Source organism: Perca fluviatilis, chromosome 24 (genome assembly GCF_010015445.1).
Source record: "Perca fluviatilis chromosome 24, GENO_Pfluv_1.0, whole genome shotgun sequence".
In the NCBI taxonomy this organism is placed as follows: Eukaryota; Metazoa; Chordata; class Actinopteri; order Perciformes; family Percidae; genus Perca; species Perca fluviatilis.
Genome location: NC_053135.1, coordinates 3,647,929 through 3,652,948, shown reverse-complemented (window position 1 = coordinate 3,652,948; position 5,020 = coordinate 3,647,929). Strand labels below are relative to the sequence as shown.

General features: G+C 38.1%; 1 long non-coding RNA gene across 1 annotated transcript; it reads right to left on the bottom strand.

The window, feature by feature from the left end:
• Positions 1 to 2,687: 2,687 nt before the first annotated feature.
• On the bottom strand, positions 2,688 to 4,690 carry LOC120554443. Its single transcript, XR_005638450.1, has 3 exons — positions 4,662 to 4,690; positions 4,179 to 4,312; positions 2,688 to 3,144 (listed from the first exon to the last, which is right to left on the bottom strand). It is a non-coding gene; the product is annotated as an uncharacterized LOC120554443 (long non-coding RNA).
• Between the last annotated feature and the right edge of the window lie 330 nt (positions 4,691 to 5,020).

Genomic DNA, 5,020 nt, shown 5'->3' with positions numbered 1-5,020 from the left:
ATAATAAATGCTCTTCATACCTGGTGCCTTAATGCCCATCTTCAGTATTCTTTATTTTTTTCCATAGAAAAGAGGCACCTAAAGATAAAGACAGGTCCTTGATTAATAGAGATATTGACAAAAAAAATGTTCTAATGCTGTAAATTGGGAGCAGCTAATAAACAAAATCATCCCTAAGTTTTCATCCATAACTATATAATATATATGTGATTTTCCCTGTAATTTAAATGGCCGAAAATGCATTGATTGCCTAAAACATTTTGATGAAATATTTAGTCTGCAAATGTTAATACTTGTACACCTCAGTTGAACTTTGGAAACAGAACTTTCAAGTGAATAATCTAAACCTCTATCTGATCAGAGCTGACACTACAAAGTTTAATACAATCTATGTAGAGCTAAAGCTCACACTCCTTCATTTAAACGATAACTGCATAATAGCCGTCTTGTTTTGAGGCAACTTTAATGGTTCTTTCATTATTTCCCGAAAAATCTAACCAAGCATAACAACAAAGGCTTCTGCAAAATGATCTTACGCAACTCCCTTCAACATGACAAAATATTCTTCAGTTATGCTGGTGGTAAAACCCAATTTGAAGAGAAAGCGGTTTATGTAAAAATCCCTTGATTTAATTTTTTTTCTGACTATTGTCTCACATGACAAATGGCGCTGTCTTTGTTTCTTGAACTCTCCTTTCTGACAAGTTCCTTTTCTCTTCCTCCCCGAAGCCCTGAAACATCCATAATTACATTTCTCCATATGTCTCCTCACACAATCCCCCATACATCAACATCACAACAATTCCATTAAGTCCCGCTGCGTTAACTAACGACAAAAAAGAAAAGAAAAGTGCATTCCTTAAACAAATAAGAGATGAGGCCATTGGAGGAAATGTTTGATGAGCTTAATCCCTCAAAGCCATTTGTTGTGGAGATATTTTGAAAGAGATGCTATCGTAGAAAGGCAAGAATCAGCGGACTGTGTTTCAACCCCTGCTCCTCCTTCTCCTCCCTCCCCTGTCCTTGTCTCTATGCCCTTGGCACCGCCGCAATTCCCCCACAAGATGGTGAAGTGTAAATCGACAGCCACACGGGAAGTAATTACTGCGAGCTTAAAGCACGGGAGTGTTCAAATGAGGACGAAAAAATAAGTTGATTGAACAACAGAACCAATAATTACCAAATTGTTTTAGACACTAATGAGAATCTCTTGACAAATTACCGTCATGGTTTTTAAGCGGGCACCAACTCACAAATATACGCATGCCTACCATGCACGTGCATAGTTCCCAGTAGTGTTACACTTGAAAAGATCCCTTCATGTTCACTCATTCTGTGTTATTTAAATATTCCTTATGAAACATACACCTGTTATATCAGCTTAAATCCCAAAGTAGGGCCTCATTAGAGACGAGTTACCCTCCCTTGTAGATACTATGGATTGTTACGTCAGATTAATTACACACTTTTGCAGGCTTTGATTATAATAAAAACCACAAAACATCATTGAAATGTCCTACTTCAAAGAAGTAGTTTGACATTTTTGGAAATATACTTATTCTTTTTCTTGCAACAGTTAGACAAGAAGATTGATACCACTCTCAGGTTTTCAAGTATGGCGCTAGAACAAGGAGGTGAATAGCTCAGCTAAGCATACAAACTGGATAGAGGGGGGGGGGAACTGCTAACCTCACTTTGTCTCAACAATACACACACCAACCAGAGCTTTTGAAACTAATTAAGCTGTAAGTTTGGACAAAGGCAGGCTGGCTGTTTCCCCTGTTTCCAGTCTTTACTAATTGGCTCCTGGTATTAGCAACCGTGAGAGTGATATCAAGCTTCTCATCTAATTTTCAGCAAGAAAGCGAAGAAGTGTATTTGCCAAAAACGTCATCCTAGTCCTTCGATATTTAACATCCATTTCCATTGCTTTATATTAGAGCAGCCATCTTTAATGGAAAGATATGGAAGCAATGTGCCACTTAAAAATGAAATGGAAGATGCTTTTGTCACAGCGGACATATTGACCTGTCAGAAGAGGAAAAGCACAGGTGTTACTAATAACATTCAAGTGTCCCAGTAAGCCATGGCAGTGTGACAGGATGTATAATACCAGGACCCAAGCAGCTATTAACTAATTAACCGTCAAACAAGTGACCAAATTGTTTATAATGACAGGACAGACAGTGATCTATTACTCTTGATTATGATTTAATTTAGCTCAATACATTCTGGGTGTTTTATATGAAAGATTCCCAACCTTAAACTGTGCAGTTTATTACAAGTAATGTGTGTTTTGGCATTTCCTTTGTGTTTAACACAGAGCCATGGACACAGAGCAAAAATACTGACCTTGGTTCTGTGTAAAGTGTCTCGTTTTCATCGATCAATAAATCAATCCCGACCGCCCTCACCCAGAAATGACCATATTAGGTAATTTATGCAAGCAGCTCATAACTGATAATTACCTTTTTTTTCAGCAGCGACCACTCGTGGCTGTAGTAATTATGAGCAAATGAGGAAGCGAGGTGACAAAGTATAAGCAAGTATAAGAAGCTCTCTCTCGTGGCACTTTGGTGTCCTGTGTAAAAGCATAAGTCAACGGTCAGTTTTTTAATTTTCAAATTGGTGTAATGATAGTAAATTCATTTGTAGCCACATTTGCAGAGGAGAATAAAGACGTGTAGTGACAGTGTACACCGTGTTTTATGCATGTATGAGTTTTCTTGCTTTACAACTTATTTTTTACAACAGTTATAAATCTTACGATTAAAATCGTTACACCACCCCCCATACATTTTACAACTAACGCAACCCCAAGTCACCAAGAACCATTCTGAAATGAAATCTGTTTGTTTCAGTGTTCTTTACCCATGGGAACATTAAGGCTTAAAAAATAAATAAATATCAAACACTTATAAATTCATGGTGAGCAAGGCCTAGAGATGGATAGTTGGCTTAATAAAGTGTGCTTCAGAAAAGGAGGGATGGGGTACAAATTGGAGACGGATGTACAGTTGGAGCCAAAATCAATAAAGACTTTCATTTCCAAACAAGATGAGGCGCCGGGAGTTGATTTATAGATGTGGTGCTGATGTACGGACTTGGCCTCTGCACGTCCATCAGAGAGACAGGAAACCAGACCTGCGACCAACGTATGACAAATGACTGACACAGCCAATGTTGCATAAACTCCATATTGGTAATCAGATCAGAGTCGGGGGGGGGGAAGGAGTAAACAAGCTCTGTAATTTACTAGTTCAGCTTGTTCACATCGCTCTAAACATGTACTTAACTTTTCTCTGCAACATAATAGCCTTTTTATGAATGTTGGTACAGCCAGGGCTCATGCATACTTGCAATATGTCTGCAGTGACTAATCATGCATTCATGTTGCAGGCAATATGATCAATTTACGTTCTTTTCCTGCAGAGCTGAACAGCAGACATTTTTTGATCATAAAAGAGAGCTTTTGCATAATGAGTGAAGATCATACTTTCATCCATTTTTTATCTCATAGGATTAATTAAACAACTTCATCAGGCACAAGAGTTATAGCAATACTCCAGATCATGTCAATAGCCCTGCCAAAGCATTCACTGTTCCACTGATTAACAGGTGGCAATAACGCACCAAGATGTGCTGCATGTGCCAACAATAAAGGCAAGGATGTTGAAGACTTCAAGCCATTAAATATGTCAAAAATGCTGGATTTAAAAACACTTGAAAATGTGCCTCGCAAATGTTTATTAGGAGGGAAATTCAACACATTTGTAGTCTTGGGGAAAAAATGCTGAACTTAAAGCCTCTGAACACCACAGGTGATTTCACTTACTGTGGCTGATTAGACCCTTGCTCAGGTTGAAGTGTGCCAGAGCTTAAAGAATTAGGTCATCTTTTCTACCAATAAAAATGATAAAGGGTCATTTGTACTGCCCTAACATGTGGAACAAAGCCAACAAGAGACCCAGGAAGATGTCAATCAGTCTAAACACACCCACACAGTCCTGGGAAGAGGTCTAATCAGCCAGGTTAAATGAAAACACCTGTGTGGGTGTTCAAAGCCTTTAAAGCATTGGTTTACAAGAAAAATCAACTTTAAGTTACATAAATTCAGAGATGCAAATATTTAACTTTTGCTTAATACTCTTCTACAGTAGGATTGTTGCCCCCATTACCTTCGCCTCATGTCTAGGCTGAAACCTCTTTGGACACGTTGTGGAGGTCAGCGTGTTCAGGGTAAAATTTCAAGTTACTTGAATCTTGGCTGTAAAATCAGCACAGTGCACAAGAGCTTGTGCAGCTGGGCATGCTGGAAATAGAAATTTGATATAAGGACCATGCTCTGTACAATGTCAAACTTAACTTTTGTTAAAGCCATATGTAATGTAGGTCCTAATACAAATCATTTTTAGCTCATTATGTTACTGGTAAATTAAATAAGGCACAAACACAAAGTTTAACATTTATTTAAAAATTATTTTAACAAAACATCTTGTTGATGTTGGTTGGAGGCCAGACCTGTCAAAAGAAACACATGCACTCAGTTTGCTAGTTTGGTTACCTAAACATGCAGTATGGTGTAATCTTTGCCTGATTAATTGAATGCAGGTTAACAGTCAATTGTGAAATTGTAAAAAGATTGTGTTCAAGTTACTCACCTCTGATGTGTCTCCTCTCCAGAGTGCTCGTGCTAAAAGAGTCCACCAGCTTATCGAGCCCCATTTTAAAGGTCCCGGGACATACCACGTCTTAATTAGTGAAGGGGTGTTTGAGTACTTAGATTAGTTCAGTTCAGGTTATATTTGTCTGATTGTACTAGATAACGTAATACAAAGTTAATTGAGATTAATAACAGTAGAAATGTATTGTATGCGTTTGTTGTAGTTTGTATAATTGATTATGTTAAGTTAATTTCATATTTGCCCTGTGCTTTGGTAGGGTCGAGGTAATGTCAGTGGCAGGCTATAAAAGGCTGCCAGTTTCTATTTAGTGCTTCTCCTGTCAGGGTCACATGCTA